The 27880-nt window shown below is 28.2% G+C and overlaps 1 protein-coding gene across 8 annotated transcripts in view; it reads left to right on the forward strand.

Annotated features, from left to right (window-relative positions):
* The window catches only part of LOC107168177 (uncharacterized), a 213107-nt gene that overhangs the window by 72643 nt on the left and 112584 nt on the right, over positions 1–27880 (forward strand). For 7 of the 8 annotated variants that reach the window (XM_089222101.1, XM_089222105.1, XM_089222100.1 and 4 more), the window contains one exon: positions 1308–1346. The exons of the other annotated variant lie outside the window; for it this stretch is intronic. The gene's annotated coding sequence lies outside the window, so the exon portion shown is untranslated. The remainder of the gene's footprint in view (positions 1–1307; positions 1347–27880) is intronic. 8 annotated transcript variants of the gene reach the window in all.

Genomic DNA, 27880 nt, shown 5'->3' on the forward strand with positions numbered 1-27880 from the left:
AAGTTTTGTATGCTATAGGATAAATAATAAAATTACTTGTGGAACAAATATACGAGATAACACTATAAGTGCAACGTTTCTTTAAAAAATAATTTATTTCAAAACTTGTACTTGGCAGTATTTTGTTTTTCAATTATTTTACGTTAATAAGTCGTAGTATAATAAATAATCACTTAACATCCAACTAGCCGCCCAGCTACTCACCCAATCACCAAATTTTGTAGGCATACATGGGCTGTGTAATAGCCACCACTGATCGTGTACGGTCGTATAGAGCTAACCTAACCGTATATAGTGAATATTATTAATTTAAAATACACACTCATCCTGAAAAGCGTTAACTTTATATAAATCTATTAGCTGCTATACAATATTATACTCAATAATAATTAACGGAAATTAGAATGAACATTTTGATTTAGAATATACTGGGGAAATCGTGTTAGTATATTTATATATCATACTGTTATAAGTCAAATTTCGTTGTAAAACTTTTCGTAGTTATAAACTGATCGTGAGGTATAAAGAATATTTAACGAAATAAGTTTAAAGTTCATATAATGGTATAGAAATTATTCATTATAATATGCTACTTTTACAAGATAATATAGGGGAGCTCTTGCGAATAATGGGGAAGCGGCGAGTTAGGTACACAATAACTTGGTACTAGCATTTTTTTAAGCTCAACGTTTGCGTATCGTTTATTTATGTCAAATATAATATTTATAAGCATGTATGTAGCATAGTTATTGATAATGTTACCATAATAAAATACGATGATTTCATCGTTGAAAATTTAACTCTTGTTTCTCGTTTATTTTTTATAATTTTATTTTGTTTTTGTTGCAAGTAAGTGAAATTATACATGCAAACAAGTATCATAATATTCAATATGTGTTTATGAGATCGCGTACTTATCATCTATTGTTTTTTCTGTTAAATACTGAAAATTTATTCTTATTTTTGTTTCAAGAAGTTATTTCGTTTTAATACGTAATATTATTTTTTGTCAGCTGAAAATAAATATACGCACGAGAGTCACCATTTAGCTAGGCAGGGCACAATATATTATGACGAAGAGTGATGAATACATTAATAACATTGAATGTTGTATAGAATTAATGATCTTCAATGCACTAATGTACCTATATTGCCTATACATTACGCCGTGTAACAAATTTGTCACCAATATAGAGGAGTTTGCAATTATTAAAGTAATATATTATTAGGTTTATAAAATAATTTAGTATATTATTGTATTGTATATTATTGAACATTATTGTATTGTTATACTTTTATTATTCCAGGTTCTAGAACTCGTCTTGATCTGGCCATCTCGGAACAGGGTAAGTGGCGTGCATATATCTAATTATTGTTGTGTTGTAAATTTGAAACTAATTAAACGCTAACTGATAAAATAATAGTAATTAGTAATTACGTACTACTCTGCTGACACCGTAATATTTAACGCAGTTTACATTAGAGTCATTTAATACAGGTGTTTATATTTTATATAATTATTTATTAAATGCATTTAACAAATGTACCTATATGTATTATTTTCTACGTTTTCGTCGAAATCTATTTGGAAAACGAAACACTATCGTGATTGGGTTTGAAAAAAAAATCAGTTGTTGAGAAAAAAAAAACAGAAAATCAACATTTAATCTGACCGAAATTTCTCGCGTTTTGTTTCACGTGTGAGAATGCGTGATATTCGCATTCTGGAAAAATTAATATTCATGTGCTCGAAAGACGCGTAAAAGTAAATCGTTCGGAAATTGGTCTAAAGTGTCATAAATAAACAAAAAGCGATCGCGTTTCATCGTACGATATAGCATCATAATATTTTTCATGCTCACCCTCTTCTCTCACCTGTTCAAGACCGTTTGTCATAATAACAATAATAATAATAATATAATATATTGCATGAGGGAAAAACAAACGTCGCGATAGTAATACGTTATTATGTCCCGGTGAGTGGTGATGTGCGATTTCAACCCGGGTTGAGGTGGGTTGGGTAATTTTTTTTAGGGATAAATGTTCAAGATGAGTGGTTAGTAAGTTGTGGGGAGGGGTTAGGTGAAGCCTATCGTGTTTTTTTTTTATTTACTGACCCGTACATGCAGTTATACGCCACGCGTTCAGCTTGCCTTCTGCCATATCAACTCTTACAGATACCGCAACACGCCTCTTATTTTTTGCATCAGTTCCATACGATAGCTGCTCTTGGGTACAATACAAATCATGTAAAAGCTTTTCAGATGTCAACTAACATGTTAGATGCGCAAGTTTCGTGTTATATACATATATAGGTGCACATTATTAATGATATTTTGAATAAAGTATCATAGTGTAATGAAAATAAAAACAAAACATTTCAAAATCGTTAAACTATTTTAGTGGGGTGGTATTTCAAATTGTACTGCTATATATATAATTTGCACATATGGATTTCGTATGCATGTGTACAGGGAAATTCATCAACTGTGCTCCACTCCCTTTATATTCTTCAAAAATACAGCTGTTATTCAGAACCTAAATTTGGAATTTTTAAATATACTATTAATACTTATGTATCATCATTTTTTAAACCATGACATTTTTTTTTTTGTATTTCTTGTGAAGATAGAAGCTTCTGTTTTACAAATTTCAAACCCTACCCCCCACCAATTTTTACTGAATATTATAATCAGAGTAAAAAATTGAAATATTAGTTTTTTAAATATTTAACATTGTTTACTAATGATAATATATCCATGATGATAGGTTTTGAAAATATTGGAACTGTCGTGTGTTTATTTTAGTAATTTATAATATTCCTCGTCTATATTTTATAATTTATGAAAATGGTCTAAGTGAAATAAATACTAAATCCGATATTGCATTCATTTTATATTTAAAAAAAATTTTTTTAGACTATTATCATCTTAGTATAGTATTAGTTCATTTTAATAAATGAGAAACTACTCATTTAAGTTTTAAATAAAAGTTTTCAAAATAATTATCCACTAAATGAATAAAGAACTAATAATATACAATTTAAAGTAATATAAAAATTTCAAAAATTTGAGAATCCGATCTTCTGCAAGTTGTTTCAAAAATTCCAAAAACTAGTGTTTGAATAAATGCATCATACAATTTAAAATTTAGAGTGAGCATTCTTTGTGTATCACTCTGTACATGATATTTGCCCTCGGAACCAACTCCACTATATACGATAGTGCGTTGCACGTGATTCGTGACTTTTATAATATAATAAAATATATGGCTTAAAAAGTTTTTCCGTTACAGGACACTGTTGGCGAAAATGTCATACATTTTTTTTATTATTATTTATTTTTCTGGTTGATGAATTTATGTTCGTAACATGACCGCTATTCACTCAGGCGTCAAACTTAATAGTATAACAATAAACACTTATTAAATATTATATTTTATTTGTCACGTTGCGGTAGTATTTATAAATTATGGCTGCAGAGAAATCGATCTTTTAATATGGTAAATAGCAAATTAAAATTAAAAGATCAATAATGAGACGCGTAGGTTAAGTTATCAGGAAGAGCTACTAAATAGTGGCCCGTGGTTGGAATTGATTTGACCCAAAGACAGAGAAATTTTTAAATTTTAGATTATCTACCTGTTTGAGTATTTAATTTATTATTATTCATATTTACATTATTAATTACTGATATCGAATTTAATCATAAACAATAAAATATCATAATCAGCCATAATTATAATGTTTAGGGTTATTCAAAAAAAACCATTCGATTTCAGATTCTTATATATATTTTTAGTTTTCATGTTTATTGAGTATTATATATATAATTATATTATATATTATAATATATTAAATAAAATAATAATATTTCAAATAAATGTAATGATCTTTCATCTTTATAAAATAAATGACATATTCCATCCCTATATTGTTCACACAAACGTCTAGTCGTTGAACTCAAATTCTTCCCATGAGTATCCGTTTTAATTGCTAACTATTTATAGTTCCTCTGTGGTTTATGATAATGGTGATAGTCTCACAGTAGGTAGTTCATCTTCACATGGCTGGTGTGAGATCACAAAACCTAGGAAGCCTGCATGTGAAAAGCATTGGATGATTCATTTTCAACAAATCTGTATACATATTTTATTCTCCGATGCCTGACCTTCCTAACGTAAAAAATAATAAACTACAACGACGTTTTCCCCAATGTTAATGATAATATCATAATCACTGCACAAGTCTTGAGTTATTGCGGTCATCGCGTTTATTTATGCTCTACAATTTTATTAATTGTTTGACTGAGCGTATTTGTATTTCGATATGTCCGCGAACACGATCAGTTTGGAAAAGAAATCAACTGACGATTTCAGCCGAATCAGGCAATTAGTAAATTCGACGATTCCCCTAGTGGCGTTCGGGCCGTAGTTTCGTAAAGTAATTCTTTTTTGTGTCATCTGTTATTCGTGTATCGAGTTGGTGATCTCTGATTATCGTGTACGCTTTCCAATCCGTTGGCGTTTAAATCTCTAAACATATAATTTCGGAACATAGTGATAAGTCTCTGCCAATCGTCCGTCGTCACTCGAAATCATTTTATCTCCTACATCCATCCTGACGGTGTTTCTTTGCTTTAGCTGATCCAAAACTTATACTGAAACGTGGTTTCAAAATTTACGAACGGGATCTGTATAGTCAGTGTTTTGTCGTGGGTGATGAGGGTGGATAATGTCCGACGATAATTTTAAGATGAGCGAATTCTGAAAAAAAAAATCATAAAAATCGTGATTGTCTACAGTCGATTTGAAAATTGTATGTACCTATAATATATAATAGGCTAATACTATTGGTATTGATGCTGTTATTTAATTCGATGAGTACCTTGTAAGTGTTGCAACAATGTATGAAACCTAACTGAGTGGAATAGCCAGTATTTTGATCGGAGGGGGGGCTGATATTTTTTTACACAGCAATGGTTTACCTACCTAATTTCTTCCATAAGTTTAACGTGTAGAAAAAAAAGTTTTAATTTATAGTAAATTTTTAAATATTTTAAATACAATAATTTAAGACTTTTTAAGAGACTTTCTTAGGCCTTTAAAATAATTTTTAGATTTTCTTGAGATTTCGGGGAGGGCTGTAGTTTCCTCAGTCACTCCCTACGGCTACGCCACTAACTAGATCTGGGTTGCTATAATTTTAACAGCTACAAAGTAGCTAGCTAATACTGGTTCAGCCAAACCTTCCAAACCTTATATAGGGGTATAAAAATATTCAAAATTAATATGAAATCGAATGACTGTTATTTATTATATAATTCTAATTATATTTCTATATGTACGTACTATATATCAATCGCACGCGGAAAGATAACGGCGGTCAATGTCAAGAATTCGTTTTTTGATATTTTCGCCATTTCATCGGTCACTATAATACTTATTGAAATTGATCACCCGTGTAAAAATGAAAAAGTGGGTTTTTAGAGGTGTTATATATAGCACCTTCCCAGTTGTGCTTGTGGCATAGCCGAGTAGTATAACTTACTTTACACTAACCTAACCATAGCTAGATGACGGCAATGATTTTCAAATTTTAAATGACATGGTGAAAAGTTTAATTATTTGAACATTAAAGAACATATTACTTTCAAATCGCATTTTGTGTAACATTTGACGTACTAGACTGTTATAGCAGTGACATGTGTCCATATGTAATCATCTGTTTTTTTGTGCAAAAATCCATGAAAGTTCGCTAGGTTTTCCAGAATGAATTTTTTTAAATCACAGTCCAGTAGTTTTTCAATTTTCTAAACATTAAATTTGAAAGGAAAACATAAAATATGAAAAGCTACAAAATCGTTAAATGAAAACGTCTAGAGGCTAAGCGTTTCGCCGTCATAATATTCTTTAAATTTTTTTCATAAATTTTCATCATATTTTACCCGTTTATGGTTTATTACACAATGGATAAACAGGATAAACATAATTATGAAAGTGCTCACTTATGCTTTACATATTTTCGACGCTATAATATGCAAGGAGTTTGGTGCCGCGTACATTGTCTTAACATTTTTACTAATAAAACAATTGTTATTACCTATTTAATTTTCTGCTCTTCATATTTTTTTTCGTTACATTGTTTGGCTCAAGACCTCTTATTGCTGGGCACCCTCTGCTATACACCTACATAAATTATCTGTAAAACTAACAGCTCATCTGTACATGAGTTAGGATCATAAAGGGTGGAGGCGGTGTTTATATAAAACGTTTTTATACAAACTTCGAGGTCGTAGTGTTCACATTATGTATTTTTATTTACGTAAAATATTGATCATAGAATCTCTAAAAAATAGGATACCGGAAGATTTAAAATTATCGGCTGATAATGACGGTGGCGTGCAGGATACTGAAACAGAACGTGTTCGACGGATTTTTTCTCGCATTTTAAGTTTTTTATAGGTGAACCAGTTTTTAAAATTGATACCTATAAGTTACAAGTTAGGTTTTTTTTAAATTTTGATACATATAATAAGCAATATATATATATTATTTTTTTTTTATTTCATAATATAAATAAATTTACAATCTGTAATAAATAACTATTATTTCTATTAAAAAAATTCTCAAATTTGCAATAAGAAAAATTTTAGGGTCATTTGTTAAGATAAAATATATGCTTAGAATAGTATAGCTTTCTGATTGTAAAATAAATAAATAGGGTAAGTAGTTCCAGAAATTATCCGAATAGATGAACAAAAAATGTATTTATTTTTTGTATATTTGTATGAATATAGATTTATTCTATATTATACAGAGTGGGTTTCATCAAATAAGATCCAATAATTGGTTTATTCAAAATTCAATTTATAAAATGTTAAAATATGAATTAAGACTTACTTACTTTAACATTTTTTGGGATTTTTCCTAATATTAGAATTTGAACATATCTATTACAAATTGAAAAAAAAAATGTTGACCATGATTGGTGAATCACAATTCATATATGTTTTATACTTCGGTAAATTGCTACCAAAATTGAATCAAACAGTTTTAAACTTGCAGCTTATACCGTAAAATAGTGACCTCTAATCTGTATATCCTGTGAAATATTGTCACCCGTGTTAAATTATTGTTTACTGACGAACTAAATACCCATATATAATAATAAATTCATTCACGAGATACCTATGTATAGTATATAAATATATAGAATTTTGTACTAGGACGACATTTTTATAGAAAAATGTTCTCTACGAACATTTACTGGAATTATTGTTATCATTAGTTTATACTATTAGAAAAAAATCAAATATTTCTATATACTCTTTGTTACGGATCGAAAGTTCAATCGGCTATAGGTACATTGAAAGTGATTGCGATATAAAGGAAGAAATATTATGTTTCTCGAAATATCGATCAATTCGCGTCGAAATAACCACTCGGTTTAACTTTTGAGAGTACATCGCTGGTATATACGTTATTCGTGCAACAAGGAGTGTAACCCCACGTGACTATGATAATATGCTGCAGCAGTATACCAGTCGAAGGGTGTCACAGATATATATTATGCGACACACAATAAGCGAGTCTGCGTGTTCGTTCAACTATGATGAGGTGCACGTAAATCGTTATGTAATAATATATTATTGTTATTATTATTATTATTTACCTATATCGAAGGTAGGCAACGGTTGTCGTAAATTGTGAAACTGGGTATCGCAAGTACCTGCAAAATATGTATGTATTATATTGTATGGATACAGTGGACTTATTCGGCCGCACACATTATATGTATATGCTATAATATACATGCGCTTGAATGCATCGCGACGTATAGACCTGATCAGTGGTGTGTAATGTAGGGTCCAAGTGTTGCTCGGGCAACACCTTAAATCCGGATGCGTGAGTATGGGTAGGAAAGAAATAGGACATTTTATCGATATGTATTATAGCAATATATGACGAGGCATAGGGCACATAAAGTGATTTGAGCAACGCTATTTTTTTATTTTTTTTTGAGACACACCAAACTACGCTTGGCATCTAGTAAAATAACGCAAACTATAATAATTTATTATAATATAACAGCAAGTAACCTGCAGTGACGATAATCTGCAGGTTACGTTCGTGAGGGTGGGATAAAAATATCATATATAACTATATGTGCCAAAAACATTTTTTTGAATATAAAACTTACTATTTAACACAGTAGGTACATCGAACTGCTAGACAAATATAAAAACTAAAAATCAAAAAATAAATAAAATGTTTACAGATGGGACGAAAAAAGCTTAAATTTTATTTGGAAATTATTTATATCTAGAAGATGACAATATAAATATTTGTTAAAAATTTAACGTTTCATTTTTTGAATCGGCCCTAAAAAGCAAAATCGATTTTTTTGAAAAGTGTTAATTATACGAGTAATATGATAAGCTACGTAACTCCTTCAAAGGCACCTCGGATGCTTGAATCCGAACGATTCAATTGTATACAAACTGAAATTTATCCCATATACTATCCAACAAGTCGCCATTATAACCGAGAAGAGATGTTTTATTTACCACTAGGTGCGGAATCTTCACGAATTTTAAGAGACGATATGTCGATATAACAACACAATGAAATATAAAAATATAAAATGTAAAATAACAATGTCGAGTTTTAGGACGAAGAAATAATTTCTATCGATGATTTTTCCAAGAGTTCTGATCCAATATTTCTTCAGATATTTTATATTTTAGTAAAACTGTTTTTAGGGACTAATATTGTCCTATTTGTATAAACATTTTAATTTCTTTTTTGAAAATCGATCTTCAAAAAATCATTGACTAAATAGTTGACAGCGAAATGGGATTCTCGTTTGAAAAATATGAGTTCGTACCGAGATAGATAAATCATTAAATAATTAGTACAACAATGCCGAGTGTTATAAAATGCATTCTTTAAGTATGTTTAAAAATACCAAAATTCAATATTGGGATAAATCCATAGGAAAACGAAATATTTGTTTAGTGCATACCAGGGCACGATTTAGAAATGTTGCGCCTCAGAGTAATAATTGCACCTCCCTGCTATTTTCAACTGTATGTTTCAATAGTTTTTATATTTTCTCGTTATCTATATCTGATATTAAATAAATACTCACACAGATTCTTGAGTTATAACAATAGCAATTAATTACTAAAAATAAATGTGTATATTACTAAAGAATATAAGCTAATACACAATATTAAATTAAAAAAAGTAATAAAAAAAGCATGTTTTTATTTCAAAACAGTTATGTCTTTTAAATTTTAAGATGTGAGCGAATCCCAATTATACTCCCTTTTAATCCGGCCCCTGTGCATTTATATTATCTCGTTTGGTGCTCAATCATATACGCTGTAATTTGTTGGGTGTTTGGAAAAAAAGGGAATATTGCGCAATCGTGTTAAAATCCTAAAAGTGGTTATCAAAAACAGCCACATCTGCTGACTATAAAATAATTTCATAATAATATAAGACACTTGTCGGAGGATATTATTTAATACATACCTAAATGCTATATTATTATTAAAGTATGACGTTACGCCACCGATGTACCACGAAACTTTGCAGCCTTCGGGGTCGGATATATATTGTACCATAGCCGACTCTTCTCCTCCCTTCAGCGCCGGGTTTCGCGTCCATAAAACCACACAATAGCTTCATCGTACAATAATTAAATAATAGTATGTACCTAAAGCTGGGAAATTTAATTTTTTTAACGCAAAACACAAGTCTCCATTCTTCACTAAATATTGTTTGGTTTTTTTATTTTAAGAAGGTCAAGATGCGTAATAAACAATATTATACCTGTATTACATTGTTAGCGCGTACATTATGGATATAACGAGTAGATAGGTATATTTTATTTTTATAGAGGTTTGATGGTGACACTTTTTTATGTTTTAAATTTTATTTACTCGAGAATTTCGCTCTCCTATTATAGTAGTGCTGTACATCACCTAAAAATTGCGATTATTATCAAACACTTAACAATAATTATTGATTATATAATATAATTCATATTACTTCAGTTTTATACTAACTTGAACAAATAAACTTATATTATTAGATGAAATATTACACAACGTGCATTAGCACTCCATGCTATGTAGGTAATAGGTACTTTCCTATGGAAAAGAGGAAGGGCACCTGATCCCCATTACGAGGAGCCGGAAGACTCAGTGAAGCATACGCTGTTCTATTGTCCGTACTGGGAGGTGGGTAGGGTAGGCGTGAAATGGAGCAGTGCAACGGTCGGCGTTTACAACTCGAGGATGTCACTGATATCATTCTGGGGCCGGAGCAGGAGCTCCTCCCAGAAGATATGTCAATGAGACGGTGGATTGAGACGTCGGCGGAGAAGTAGAGACTAGCATTTGGCAGGTTAGTGGAGACGATACTCGGACAGAAGGAAGCTTCAGAGCACATCAGACAGATGAAAGGTGAATGGGTAGAGTAAAAATTATCGTTTTCTGTGAGCTGAAGGCTAGCTTTTCTGAACGGTTAGAGGCACCCCAATTTCCTAATTTCGTATAAATTGTTATGTTGGTGAATGAACGAATGACAGTATTATGATGAACAGTTCCCACCCGTTCCTGGTTTTCAAACAGGATAAAAAAAAGATAATATAGGTATTCCATGACACATATACATTTTTAATTTTTGTAAATTATAAGCTAAAGATTGGATGTTAAAAAAAAAAAACTTTTCGTTAACTCAATAGATAACGAATTTATACATTTAAATTGTCCACGATTTTTTTTCTAAATTTGTGGCTAACAACTGTATTTTTCACAAGTAACTTAACTATGATTATTGTCTTAATAACAACGCTAAATTATGAATTTTGATTGAAGATAAAACATTTGACTTCTTGCCATTTTTTCCCCGTTAGACGCCATTATTTAAAAAATAAAATTACTACAAATAATATTGCACTCCTTACGTTTCGTAAGTATATGAACAAATTTTTTTTACAAACATTTCTGTTAGTTACAAAGTCGATAAATTAATTTCATTATAGTTTTTTTCAAATTTCTGATAGATTACATATTATTTAATTGACATTTTTGATTGATAAAAAAAATGTTTTATAGAGCTTTGCAATGTGTTTGGTGTAATCAATGTGAACTTTTTATGGTTTTACTTATCTTTACATAGCTTTCATTGAATTTATTAAATATATGAAATATTATTGGGTTCATTTCGATGTATTATTTTACATACCTACCTAATATTATATTTATTCAATTATTTAATAAATTATTTGATTATATTATTAACAAGTTATTTTTTATTAATTTTAATTTTATAAATTATTATTAGTAAGTTGATTATTTAGTTAAAATTTGATAGCATCAATTTTTTATCAGCTAATTACGATTATTTTACGCATTGTGTTTAATAATATGAATATTAGAACACTAAAATCTGAGGAAAAAAAGTTTTTGTCATTTCGTAAAATTCGATAATAATTATCGTGAAATAAGATCTTTAAAATACTAACTATACTTTTCGTCTGAATATTTTGATAGTAATTATCTTTAATATTTAGGTATCAACTATCAAATAAAGCGGGTAAATTAAAATAATTATTTTTCAAAATATAATGGAAACTATAGAGAACCTAGAAACTATTAATATTTTTTACAGATAACAATTTTAAATAAACATAATAACAATTTAGATTAATGATTTTTATTTCACATTTTCATCGGATAAAAGTCCGTCTTAAATTATTCTACTGAAATTGCATTAATTATACATTTTTTGCTCTTAATAATTCATAACTATTTATACTCGTATATTATAATATTAATATCAAATATGTATAAGCTCGAGAGTAGACAGCTATATTGTTATTAGTTTTTGTTAGCTACCATTATTCCATACAGATATCGTGAAGCATACACATGATTGAAAATAGTTATGACTTTTGAGTGAATCATATTGTTCATTTTTAATTATATTTGTATTATATAAACTTGTTACCGATGTTTTATAATCATATTATCTCGTTCAAATAATCGTGAAACAAGTCTCTCTTTAAAGTTTTGAACCTATCAACATTTAAATGGTTTTTGAGAAATTAATTTTGAAAATACAACTTTGAAAGTTAAGAAAATGCGTAATGATTAACTATGCATTCGATACTTCATTGTTTTAAGTCTATTATGAAGTGCCAAAAAGTTTTAAAATAAAATACCATAAATACCAATTACAAATCTAACGGTGGTTCGTAAAATATTATTTTTTTGAACTTTGGTATTGTAGTGATTTAAAGATATATTTCGAAAATAAAAAACGAAAACCTTACGTTTTCGTAAATGTCTTTGTGAATGACTTTCAATCAAATTATGTGCAGCGCTGGAAGTTTCAGACCATATATATATATTGCCTCGAATAATTATGTTTCCAAAACCAACATTAACTACCTGTATGATTGTAAAATCGATCAAAATGAAAAATAATTTGCGAAAAAATTACGTAAGCGAAATAAATATGTTTTCGGAGCTTTGGATTCTCAGTATAAATTAATTTGAAACATGTTTACGAAAAAGGAACATAACGATTAATAATTGAAAGACCTTTCGATGCGATTCTGTCTAGAAATTTAAAATGTTTTTTACAGTTCTAACTTAATGTACAGCACTTAAACTGCAGAATTTATACATCACGAACATACAATGACATGTCGAGAATTACATATTAGTGAAGTTTCGTTTGAATGATGAACTTAATATCATATTATAATCATTGATTATAATAATTTATTGTATAATTATTAAACAGGGTATTTCATCATCACCCATGATGTCAACTCCCATTATTTCCTTTGGTAATAATTATAATATACAAATTCTGATTTTTGAAGTTTTTATACTTAAAGGCCATATTTTTAAATAATCGAGATTGTTTTGAACTGTCCTAGCAGTGTCTTGTAGTAATAAATATTTTGTTTTCTTGGCGAAAACTCTCCTTTTTTGGTGCAAAATTATTAAGTGGATATTTATGTTTTAAATTCTGAGCGAAGCGATGAATATATTGATTTTACCATGATGTGTGTCTTTATTTTTTTGTGTCTGTCATCACGTTTTGAGACAGTAAAAATGCTTCGATTTTTTACTTCAGTACCTTGTTAGATCAGAAAGCGAATCTATTTGGGACTTTAGGGGGGGGGGGGGTTTAAATTAAAAAAATCTTAATATTCTTCTAAATAATCGGGATAAACAAACTAAAAATTAAAGGAAAAACGGGAAATTTGACATGGAATTTTCACCGAATGTTTATATAAGTATATTCTATCCACCATGCAATTTTCAAAAAATGTCGACTTAAGATACACTGTTTATAGGCATATGCAATTTTCGATCATTATTAGTTTTTTAAAAATTAATATTGATAAAAATGTATTATTTGGTAGAAAAGCTTGAAAATTTAATACAAGGCTTCTAATATATTTTTAAAATAGCAGTTGAAAAATCAAAGAAATATCTAGTCACAATTTTTTTTTACTAGCGTTCAAAGTTTGAATTTTGACAAAATACGTAAAAATTAAGAAAACTCCCAAATTATTCTAAGCTAGAAATTCATAAAAAATTTTCTTTTTAAATCTAAGGTTTGAAAATTTTTGATAATCTATAATATATCCTAGACAGATAAACCGTCTCCGCTCAGAATAGTTTTTCGTATACAATGATATAATATCATTGGATTCAAATTTAGTTCCATCCATTACAAATTTGCTGTACGCAAAGCGGCATCCACGACTTACCCGCTTTTTTTTTATATTGTTGTGCTTCATTAAAAATTGTAATGAATAGTTTTTCAATTATTAAAATATGTATAAATGTTACTCACAAGATAAATAATATTCTTTAAAAATTATTTGTGATATCAGATCTAATATTTATTATACTTAGACTATTTTTACAACTTTTGATAGATTATATCACCATAATTCCCATATCGTACAAATTCGTTATCTGCATGGACCAATTATTATCCTTAGAACACCAAGCATAAAAAAGTTTAATAAAATTGTAAAAACTACTATTTCAAGTATTTATTTTGTCAAATTTACCTGATTTAAAATTCAAACGAGCAGTTTTTCAGTCATTAAAAAGCTTATACTAAGAATAATTATAATTGTTCTTAGAAATGGTTTACGAATAATATAAATTAGATATAATAGTTCTAGTATTTATCATACTCTCATTACAAATTATAGATGTTGTTAGATTATCATCAATTACTAATAAAATACTATAACATTTTTAAATTTTCATATAATTCCCATATTTTTCAAATTCAATATCATGGTCCTTTATAATTCTTAGTGCACGAAATTGATTAACTAAAAAACTTCTAAATTGAATTTATATTTAAGCTGTGATATTTTTCATAAAATATGTCTTTTAAAAATGTACAGTAAAATTGAGGATTATCTTTGAAAAATAGAAGTGTATATCTCTACATTACACTATATAAAGAGCACAAAAAAATCTCAGGAATATGAATAAACGTACTTAAAGTATGTTTAATAATACCGACTGTCAGATTTTGAATAATTGCAGTATTATTGAAGAACAAAATGGAGGCAAACACGCTTGGTAGATCAACTTTGGTTTGATTGTGAAGGGATTTTATTTTAGAACTGGCTTTATCCATCGGTATACAATACTACGTTGTTTCGGCGATTTTGATAAAATTAAAAATATAGTATCTAATCTAAGCTTAAATACCAGTCGAGCTTATAGCTTTGTTTTAATTATTAACTAAGATTATTATTAAACTGTTAACTGGGGGCATAATCTAAATGCAAAGGTAGCAGTTTTAATTTTGGATAAAATACATACACATATACGATATATTTAAAAGTGGATGTTAAAAACAATTAATCTTATTTGAACCGCTCACAATATAACCAGGCCACGACGAACCACCTGTTATAATATTGCTGGAAATTCACTCAAGTCGCACGTTTTTCAAAATATATTCAAAACATTTATACAAGACAACAATATAATATTGTCGATCCACTGCTCCTGTATCCGAAGTGCACTTAACCACGGTAGTACGCGTGGTCTGAACTAACTCATATTGAATCGTCTTAATATTTGCTCTTGCATTACAATAACAATAATATGATATACCTACACGACTCATCAGCTTGGTTTTTGTTTATGTAGACTTGTTGGTTTTATTATTATTATTATTATTGCTTTCGAATGCATGGGTGTGGTCGAAAAAACTTTTCTTTTTTTTGAGAACTTTTTACTTGGCAACTCGAAGAACAAATATTACGGTCGATACGTTTTTTGTTTCCGAAATATATATTTTTACAATATAATACAGAGTTATATGTTATACAATGCTCAGTATATTATACAATATTATTATATTATCTATATAAATATTTGTTCACCGACACAAATGCACAAAGAACAAAATGGTTATACGAATTTATATATTTTATTGAAAATGGTAAAAATTATTTTCAATTTACTTTGGTATAATATTATAGTAGCTACTAACGACATACCTTTATGGGTTCTACAGATTCCTGCTGGTTTCATTAGTTGTTTTACAAATATATTATTTATAATTAGCAAAACATAAATTGATAATTATATTATTAACCACGCTGATCAAAATTAATTATTATTTTTACTGAGTTGTTTTAAAATCAAACTATAAATATTATGCTGTTTGATACATAAACATATGTAGGTACATATTATATAAATACACCATTCCTTTGCTGTTATAATTAATCATTAATCTTTGTGCGTACCTGCATGAATATGATATGTTAAACGGGTTGATACACATTACACATTCCCGTAAACAATATTTTATAATTCCTACGTGTGTCTGCTAAAGTGCAAACTACTATACAGTATTTGAATATTTAACGGGTATTAAATATTCAACTTTTAAAATGTTTTTAAATCCGCAACGATGAGAATACTTGAATATTTCAAAATTACATTTTCGTTTTACTCTCTCATTCTGAAAATTCAACTACATGGGAGTCGATACGTATCTACTATTAAACTGAATTCGAGTAATCTACGGCATAGTAAATGTACGATAGCCAATTATGTTTTGATTAATTGATGAACTTAAGAAGTGATTTGATGATTAATATGGCATTACTTCTACTATACGTGGTATGCTGATATTCATCATGTGCGGTGTGTGTCTATTTGATATTAATATGTAATAAAATAATGAAATAATGTCGAATTTGATAGTAAACGTTAGATTATAAAAAATAAACAAAAAATAAATATTTATAAAAAAAGAAGTTTAAATATGCCTTTGATATAAGAAAAATTATTAATTTGGATTTTTCGAAACATGGAACAAATTTGTATCTCGTCAACTTTCTACTACAATTGCGCAAAACAAATATGTAAATGGTAGTAGTCATCTACACTAGGCAATAGGCATGTATTAATATGTGCGTCTTTAGTAACATAATATCTATGCAGAAATAATTCTTCGAAAGGTTTTGTTCCGTAGTTTTCAGATTAATTATTTAATTTTTTGAGTTATCGGTATAATTAAGATTATATTATACATTTATACAATTTTAAATTGTAATGCTAAGACGTTTCAGTCCATACAACTGCTGCAAAAGATTTATAAATATTATATACTTTATAGTACTCGACGTAGTATACAAGCATATATATTATATATATATATTTATATACCTATATAAAATGTTCGTGCTATGTAAAAAACTTTGATAAAGCGCACTGATATTCAACAATGCTGTTAAAAGTTTCAATGTGAACGTATAAAAAAAAATTGTATTATTTCGTGTGTTTAGTTGTTAATATAATCGAACGAGTAATGCGAATTATGTTATACATGAGACACGACTAGTGTTTACATTTGGAATATGGGCATGGATTTTTGTTCTACGAGAAAATAGGTTGAGGAGTCTTGTAATAATATATGCGCTGCGGGATTCACCAAGTACGCTCCTTGTTTTCATTTAGTTATACATTAAAAACAAATTTATTCGAATTCCGATTTTCGTTGTCATGTTTTTAGCTCTTAAAGAGTTTAATGAGATATTTTCAAATACAATTCGAAGACATTAACTTTTTTTCAAATTAGCGAATATAACTTAAAGTTTTCAATGTAAATCGTCGAGCAGACATATTTTTCAAAAACGTATAATTTAATATCATTTAGCAGTATAAAAATCAGGATTTGTAGAAATTAACGAATCAGGATAAAATATGGCGGAGCGTGTTTGCAGTGCGAGTCTCCCTGCATGTATAAGTTACACGTAAAAAACTATGAGAACGTTAAGAATGAATTCTCAGAAATATCTTTGGGGATGGCGAGCTAAATCATTTCCTTTTTTCATACTCATATACAATATTATATAGGTATACATCGTAATGTATAGATACTTAATAACAGTGTGTTTCAGAGGATTTTTGAAATGGGAAAATTCACATAATAATATAAGAACGATGTTTAAATATGTACATTGCAGCCTTATTGTGAACGTATCCGACTGAAAATGAAAAAAAAAAAAAGGAAATTCGATTAAATACGAACGTTTTACTTGAATATTCGTGACTATATTATAATATGAATAAAAAAAAAAGAGATAAAATAAAACCAGAAAACAATCAGATGTTTCATTGGATAGGCGTGGTATTAAAAGGTTTGGAAATTAATTTGCACTATTTTTCACTCGCCTTCATTCTCTAAATAGTCTGGTCGTAGAACTAATGAGTGCATCGACCTTTGGACAGACTTACTTTTGATGTCGAAATCGTGTACAAAAGAAAAACAGTCTGACAACAGTTTATAAATATATGAGCGGCGGGGTTGGTGGCAGCGGCGACGACGATGATGGTTCCCGCGTTTAATGAGACCCTTAACGGTGAAATTATTTCCTTCACAGGACTATAGAATTTGAACTTACAAATTATATACGTGTGTAGTGTCACTTTAGCAGTTGATACAGTTGGAATAGTTGTGAGTCACATCAGCCATTGTTTTAAATAGTGGTTTCAAACTTTTGACGTATCTCATCGTATACAGGGTCTTTCCGTGTCGATTTTAAACATCACCACCACTCCTGCATTTTCCGACGCCACTGCCATTTTCCACCGACGCCATCATTATGAGTGGCATGTAACAATAACACGCATTTCACCTCTTCTCCCCCCCTCATTCCACATCATTGCACAAAACCGTATTTCGCACATCATATTTTACCGTAGAAAAATGTCGTGCGTCGACGGTTTTAACGTTATAATAATTTACTATCATTAAAACGAACGCGTGTATGGTTATTTATGTTTATCTCGTTACTTACATTTTATACCACCGTAAGTCCGTGTGGCTGACAACTCACCCCATAACTGCATACAATTATCCACGGACTGCGAGCGATTAACCGAGAATGCTAACAACCCCCTTTAGTAGGTTGGTATGAATATTCATAGGATTCTGATTTTTGGAAATTTTAAACTTACACCTCATACGATCACATCTTTTATTGTCAAATACTTTTATTTTTCCCATTGTCGTACAGTGGTGATACCAACTTACTTTTCCAAAAGAAAACCATCCGTATTTTCCCAATGTATTGTTTGTCAGATTAATTTTTAATAAATTTTTATAAATCCAAATCCAAATATGAACTGGTAGTTTTCGAGTTATTTGATTTAATGTACTAAATCGGCCGATAATAAATATTAATGTGTTTGGAATAAACAATAAATATTTTGAAGTGGAATTCGTAGAGACTTATATTAATCTATCTATTAACATTTAAAAAAAATCAACAGCTGATTTATAATTTACGGTATAAAAGTAGGTTCTAGATTGAAAAAAAACTGAAGTATGTATTCACTACTATTTACTCCTTAAATCTTAAATAATTGGAATACGGCCCTAAGTATACTCAAAAATACAACAAAAAAAAAGCAGAATTTATATAAGTTATTTATTAAAGAAAATTTTAAAATTGTTGGGTTAGCATTCTAGATTAATTGCTTTGCATATGTTCATACGAAATATAATATAAATTTAATGAAATTAATCTTATTATAATTATGATTTTTATCGATTGCTTAAACAGGCATATTTTATAACATATGGACACATAATTAATTATAAGTTTTCGGTGATTATATAATAATAAAAATTCATAGCCAATAGATATTATAATTAAGTGGTTTAAAGGTCTCTATGTGTTCACTTATTAGTAATTACATATATGTGGCAGTATTATATTTATATTAAAGCTTTTTTTTTCGCTCTACATGACTTATATTAAACGTTTTTCAAAATTTTGTATGATATGTAAATAATGACTATCTGTTGAAGTGTTTCAGTATTAAAAAATAAAATTTCCATTTAGTATTAGATAAATGTACATATTTTGTCTGTAATTATATTTATCCCAATATATTACGTTACAAAAATAATTCTTAATAAAAACCTACTAACCAATTAACCAGTTCCTCTAATGATTTCTATACTTTTTGATTATCCATATTAAATAATATTACTAGAAAAATACGCATCGTGAAATTAAATAGAATTACCACACAAGTGAAACGTAATTACATTAAGTTTTAATGATTAAACCAACATTTTTAAAATCTGTTTGAAAGGTATGCTCGTGTAGTTTTTTGTTTCATATAATAATTTTGATATTTATTTAATATCATATATATAGTTTGACACATAAGTGGAAATATACATGGTTGATACTATAAAAGTTTAAATACCTAACTAAAGCAAAAAAAAAAAAAAAAAAACCGCAAAAAGTACAATAACATTTAAATTAATAAATTACAGTTTCAATTAAACATATATATTAATGGTTTGCTCAAATTTCTAAATCCCTATAACACGTCATATATAATAAATATATATTAACATAAAAAAAATAATAAAGGTTTTTATAAGTCAAATAATGCTTAAAGACGGGATGACAGGAGAATCAGCAAGTGAGTGGTTTCTTTTCCCTCAAGCCTTCAACTTATAAAAATACTCGACCTTGTTTATATTATTTTCATATAATAATTAAATAGACTGTATGACTAAAAAAATATCAAAAAATAGTTTACAAAATAATTTTTTATTAACATAAAACAGTTAATATGAGAACTCATAGGCTGCCACTACACATTTTTTTTCTACGATTCACATATTTATAAAATTATATGGCAGACAAAATATATTAAAGGTTTATATAAGTTAAAAAATGCATATTAACTAAATTAAGATGGAAACATTATAACGATTTATTCGATATTTGTTGTCTATGAACTATGTTTCCTGAATATATAATTAAAAATACATTTTGACGTTTAAAAAATACACAATATTACAATCAGTATGATGAATTTTTTTTTAAACTGTTAATTGAAATTTCAAGTTAAATTAAATTTTAAAATAAATACACAATACCTTCAAAATATTTTAACGTGGATTGAGAATTCTTTATTGTCAAATAATGTTTACGTTTGGTTTAATTTTTCTGTATTAGAAAAATCCCGTAAAAGCAACTTTATAGATCAAACGATTATTTATTAAAAGACAACATTTTTAACATATTTCTTTTAGATTATTTTCTAACTTTTAGGTTTTTACCAGTTTTAATTTTTTTATTAAAAATTTCACAAATGCCTGCAAAATACATTTCAGCTTAATATTTTTTACTATAAGATTTAATCAGTTTTTTTGTTTTCATAAAAAAATTTTCATTATTAATACTTTACATATTCTACACTTTTAATAGCGGACTAAATTTATTTATTAATTATATATATTAATTTATTTACTAATTTATTATACTGAGCAATGTTAAATACTATTTTCTATTAAACATTATAAATTACGGTACAAAATATTTTAAAAATTAAATTATTAAAAATATATTTTTTTTTAAAGGCCTGATATGATTGGGTGGTTGGCTGCAGTAAATATAATTCTACAACAATATATGTGCTGCGGCCAAGCATCGTCCAGTGTCACTAACCCTCCGAATAGATTACCAGTGATCATCCAGGTTGGTGACGAATCATCGCCCTGTATAAACGTGTACCTCAACCAACCGTACCCATTGGAAAAAATCTATTGGCCATAGATGCGGATGTTTAAATTAAATAAAAAAAATATATAGTTAAAAATAAAATAAGTATATAGTATGTATTTCTAGATATATTTTAAGTAGGTAGTAATATAATATTTTAGATCTCACCCCAGTTGCGGTACCACATGAAAAAAAAAAATGTTATAAATGTTATAATTATTATTATGTTTTATTAAACAACCTTTACGCGAAACTAAAAAAGACTCAAATAATCTTAATTACCCAAAACAATTTTTTTTTAATATTGTTAAAATGTTATAGGTAAAATTATTTACATTATACAAGTATACAAATTATGCATTTTCAACTGTTTAACTGTTTAAGAATGTTAAAATTTTAGATGATCTTGTCAGGAACATTTTATAACAATAATAATTCAAAAAAAAAATTAATAAAAGTATACTAATTTCAACTTTAGGTGTTTTTGTGATAATTGTAAGCTCACAACTACGAATATTTTTTCTAAGTGTTTAAGAGTATACGCCATGGCTGTAGTTATTATCAAATTTATAATATAACTAAATTTAAATTCGTTTTAAATTACTCTAAATTAAGTCAACAGATAAATTCGATTAAAACTAAGTTAACTAATAACGCGAACAAAAATGCTTAATGAGTGGCACTTTCAACGTTTGCCATAATTCAAATTTCTGTTTTATTGATTATTATTACTTTATAATAATATTTTTTTTCTCATTTTTCCGTTGAAGCTTTATAACTTTGAATTGAATATTTTTATCATGCCCATAAACATTTTAGATTTTAATCCAAAAAAGAACGACGTTCGCTCTAAAAATAAATATTTTTCCACTGAATTTCAACAGTCTTTCAATACAAATCGTTCAAAAATATTAATTAGAACGTTGAGATAAGTTAAAAACTATAACGATATATATATTCTATATATAGAATCATTAAGCATATAAGAGTCATATGGGTGTGTGACTCATGATCGTATACCAATAGATACGGTGAATATTACTAAATTAAAATACATATTCGTACTGCGAAGCATTACGTATGGACCTATTAGCTTCCATACTGTATTTTGTTCAATAATTAACGACAATGAAAATGAACATTTTGATTTAGTTTATCCAAGACAAATCGTGTTAGTGTCAGTATAATATAAACGTCAATTTTTTTTTGTATAACTTCTTATGATACAACTTATAAACTATAACGTATGACATATAACAATATTTAATGCAATTTGTACAAATTTAAAGTTCATTAAAGAAGTCATTCATAATGATATGAGCTACTCTTATTAGATAATATAGGGAAGCTCATGTGATGGAATGGAGAAGCTGAGAGGCACACAATAACTTGGTATGGGCAATTTTATAAGCACGGCGATTTCGTATCGTTTATTTATGTTGGATATAATATTTATGAACCCGTAAGCAATAAGTATATTTATTGATAACGTTACCATAATAAAATACTTTCATTTCATCGTTGATACCTATATTTTACTCTCATTCATTTTTTATTATTTTATTTTGTTTTTTGTCGCAAGAAGTGAAATCATACATACGCATAATCGTAATATTCAATTTTATGTCAAAAACGTTATTTTGTCTTCAATTTTATTTTGATGCTCAACTGAAAAGGGCAGAAATTTGTCGTAGAATCGAATAATATTGTTTTTATTAAGTTTATCAATTTTCATTAATTGGATACTCTATCCATAAATAAACAGTAATATGTAACTATAATGGCATGTTATATATTATAAACAAAAATTTGTAATTTCTGGTGGGCTGATAAATAAATATTTACACATGACCTACCTTAATCACCTATAGGGGTTGAAAAAAGCTATAAGCAACTTTAAAATTACAAGGATTTGGTTAATATAACTTTTATTGAAAACGGTAAAGTAGTTTTTGAATATATTAATTACAGACAGACAGAAAAATTTCTATTTTTATACACCTATATATACCATTACCAATGGTGTGTACATATGTATAATAATATTTACCGAGACTTAAAACTGTGTGAAACGGATGTGATAACTCATAGTGCACAGTATATTATTGACGAGAAGTGTTAACATTTTTTTAGACTTTTTTTTATTATTTATTTCAATTAAAATGTTTCAGCTTAATGTGCATGCTATTACAAGTTTTATATTACAATTTAATTGCGGTTAGTTAATGATTTTTGGTTTTTATACAAATAGAAAATATTATGAGGATTGTAGATAATTATAATGATGTTTGTAGATAAGAGATTTAATGTTAAAAATAATGACTGCTATGTGAATATGGTTGTGAGTTAGCTTAAAATTACGGTTATTACTTTATTAGAGAGATTAATGAATTTAATAATGTTTTGAGTTCATTCAAAATGTTTGACGTTGAATCTGTTGTACTGAATATTGGTTGCGTGACTGTTTTACTGGTGTATGATGGACCAGACATGTGTGAATATGTTTCATGACGACGTACGGTGCCTTATTTGAATTTTTACCATTTTGGTTCGTTTGTAGATTTTGTCAGTTTTTTGTATAATATGATAAACCTTTATATGATACTGTATGTGCACCAGAGCATAGTGCACATTTAACCGGGAGAATACTGCTGTCTTTGGTGCACATATCAGTTGAGTGATCTTCGCCGCATTTATCGCATATGGGCTGTTGACTGCAGTAGTTACGCGTATGGCCGTAAGCTTGGCATGTGTAGCATTGAGGCGGGCCATTGCGTTTTGTATGTGGTTTTTCAATCAATACTGTGGAGTAGAAAAATTTTGTAATCTTGAAGATTTCTTTATTGTTTTTTTTTAAGATCCAATTCTACGTGGAACATTAGTAAAGGAAGATGGTTCATTTTGATATTAACCACGCGCGTGGCCAAGTGTCCAAATCCAGTCAGAGCGTTTTTTAATATCAATTATGATTGTGTGAATGATGTGAATTTCTAATTACTGCTTTGAATTCCATTTGGAGTGAGACTGAAAAGAGTGAAATTCAGTATCGATTTATTTTAAGTAACTAATTATTATGTTTTAGTTTATGCGGTCGTTGGGCAGGATATAAGAAATTATGGTGCGGACTTAAATGAAACATCGTTGGTGCCTGTGAGCGATATTATTTTATTACTGCAGAATATTAAGAAATTGATGACATTATTTGTGTAGATTGCCGGTATTCGGGTAGGAATAGGTGTGATTATAGTTTTTGATAGTTGCTCACAGACTACTAAGTTATCGTTTAGTTGAAACACCTCATTTTTGATCTCACTGACAGTGACTTTGGCCAGAGTCGCGTATCGATTTGGTGATGTATATGCGACTTGATTTTCTTGTGTTGGTGGACTAGAAGGCGAGGACAAATGCTGTTTTGATTTTTTGGTCTGTGGCGGTCAAGGCGGCGTCATGTTTGGCGGACTCGAAGTAATTACGGGGACAGAGAACGGAGCGGACGTGCGCGTGAACGTGTGAACATGACGAACGTTATCGCCAGATATGTGTATTGGATTAATGATACTCAATGCACAAATGTACCTATATTGTCTATTCAATACGCCGTGTGACAAATTTATTGATATAAAAAGTCATGTAGAAAAATAGGTGCCTATTTAATAGATTATTACAATAATATGTATGTACAGTATAAGAGTACAAATATAATTATTATATAAACATAACAATTGAACACATTGTCATCATCTACCTCAAATACACTGAAGCACGCAAAAAACTTAAAAATCCTTTTTCGCTCCACTAAGCCTTTAAAAATGAGAACACAGCTACAATCAGTTCATTTCTCCTTAATGTAAACACAAACTATCCATTGTAAATAATAATAATAATAATAATAATGTTGTAAAATTCATACCAAAATGTTATGCATATATTATATTCTTTTTCTTGTTCGACTTTTGATCAAATGTAGGTTAAAACTTTTTGTTGTTAAAGCCTTATTAATACATTTAAAAAAGATGTTATTTAGTTAAATTATCATTTCAGGGTTCAGGACTCATAATGATCTGGTAATTTTAGAACAGGGTAAGTGACGTGCATATACTTAAATATTGTTATTGTAAATTAAAAACTAAATGAACTCTAGCTGGTAAAGTAATATGACTACGTATGAATTCGCTTGTAGCATACAATTTATGCATTCTTCGTTTTTATCCAAATCTATATTCCGGAAAACCGAGCACTGTCGGGATAGGATTTTAAAAATAAAATAGCGGACGTTTTATTGAAATCGGTCCAGTTGTTTTTGAGTCTTTTTATTAGACCGACAGACGACAGACGTGAATCCATTTATATGTGTATATATATACGATATAGATTGACATTTTTAAAAGTGTAAACATACTATCATAAATATCCCTTTACCGCTCTAGTGTGAGTGAGATCATGGAAAAAATTATGATTTTTGGTTTATTTTGACAACAAAGTAAAACGTTTTTAGCCATTCAAATGTACCTAATGTCAATAAAAACAATTATTATTTATGTTTAACCGTGTTGATGTTTTTGTAAACTCAAAGCTCTGAATTAAATAATAATATGTGATTCTGTGCAATTGGATTTGAACATCATGTTACTCCTATCTACCCCGAGTTCCCCTATAATACTATTATATAAATATTCAGATTAATAGGAAAAAATTCTGCAACGTGATATTTAACTAGAGGGTTGTTGCAGTATTAACGTATTAACGTACGCGTAGTGTATGCACAATTTAATCTGGATATAAGTTGTATTTTTTTCGTAATTAACACTTTTAATATCATTATTGAATAATAAAGATATAACAATTTAATCAAGCTTGGGTGGAAATCATGTTTAATGTTTTCTAAATATATATAAGTTAGGTACTATACCGTGCCTACACCTACTTCTATCGAATACAATGTTGTTGATTTTTAATTTTTAAGTGCAGCAATTAATTGTTTTTTATGAAGGTCTAAATGATATACAATTATTTGCAGTTCTTAATACGTATTTTATATTGTTGTATATTTTTTGAAGCAATTGTCAGTGATATAAACGCGTAAGCTCATGTGGAAGTTAATGTAAAAGAAGTGTTGAATTTTGACGAATCAAAAATATAATTTAAAAAAAAATGTCAACGACCTACTTTAATTTTATAGACAGTAGGTATTATAGGTATTATAGGTACTTATTGTTATAATTATTTATTATAGTTTATACCATGTTTATGTATTGTTATTTGATTACCTAATATTTCATTGTAATTAATTTTTATTAATTTTTAATTAACGTTAATTTATTATAAAACGAACATAAATTATAAGCTATATTATGCCTTGTAGAGATTTCAAATATTACGTAAAAAAAAAAAAATACTATGAAAACATTTATTTAATGGTAATTATTTCGCCATTTCAGTTATAACGACAGTATAGAAAGTTCATTAGCGCAGTATGACCAATTATCTTGAAACTTGGTTGATGTAAATATTTTTAAAATAGTATATATATATATATATATACTTAGATAATGAAAAATTGTAATATTGTATTGCATCATCGGATAAATGTATTTTATTCAGTAATATAGCTGTATAAATAGCAGTATTAATGAAGATTAATGAAACCGAGGGTTGGACAATCTACTTGCCGTGAATAGATGAAATAAATAATTTTTTTTTTATCTCACTCGAACCGGTTGCAAATAGAAATAAAAAATAAGGAAATAATTTTAAAATTATCATTAATAGCGGGTAAGCCACTTCAAAATAACTGGTAAAATCTATTATCTAAATCTTCCTGAAATCTCTTAACATCGTTTAAGTATTTTATATTCTATATTTAAGTCTCAGATACACAATTTGTCTTTTATAATAAACAATAGCCACTCCTGTAGCTTCTATTCTATAAAACTCTAATATCCCGTCCAGAATCCCAAATAATATGTGTGCAAAAATTGACACCAATTAGTCATAAACCGTGAATACGTTCCAGTTAGATTATTACAGCGGTTCCCAACCTGGGGGTAAAAACACAATTTTTTGGGGGGTGAAAGTTAAACTATTTATTTGTATTTTAAGTACTTATTATACATTTGCACATGTGTATTATGACTGTAAACGAATTTGTATTAATATATATTTTGTTTTGTTTTTTTTTTTTTTGGGTCGGGGGTATTTGTTAATATCTAACCTGACTTATGAGTAATAGTCTCAAAAAGGTTAGGAACCGCTGGATTATTGGATAAAACAACCCAACTAATAATATAATATATATTAAAATCTGCCCTTAGGTTCTAACACTCCTAACCTAACTTAACTACCTCTTAGTTTTCGTTTTGCTTCAGTTAAACTCATACTCAATGTTATTTTTTTTTTTTTGTCAATATTGTACGATGGCCTTTTTTTTATATAAGAGCCTCAACCATACACTTTGTTTTATAATATTATAATAACTGCTGCTCAATTTTAAATTGATATAGAATAATTTTATCTGCCTAAATAGTGCATATATATTTATTTTATTTTTCAATTGCTATTGTAAAAATATATTATGAGCCTTGTATTAAATTCTCAAATCTTAGATTTAAAAAGAAAAACTTTTATGAATTTCTATCTAAGATAATTTGAACATTGCCGTAATTTTTACGTATTAAGTCAATATTTGAACTTCAAAATGCTAACAAAAAAAATTGTGAGTATGTATTCTTATAATTTTTTAATAACTATAAGAATATC

The sequence above is a fragment of the Diuraphis noxia genome, unplaced genomic scaffold, assembly GCF_037042655.1.
Source record: "Diuraphis noxia isolate RWA-SAM2 unplaced genomic scaffold, SU_Dnox_SAM2 contig0003, whole genome shotgun sequence".
In the NCBI taxonomy this organism is placed as follows: domain Eukaryota; kingdom Metazoa; phylum Arthropoda; class Insecta; order Hemiptera; family Aphididae; genus Diuraphis; species Diuraphis noxia.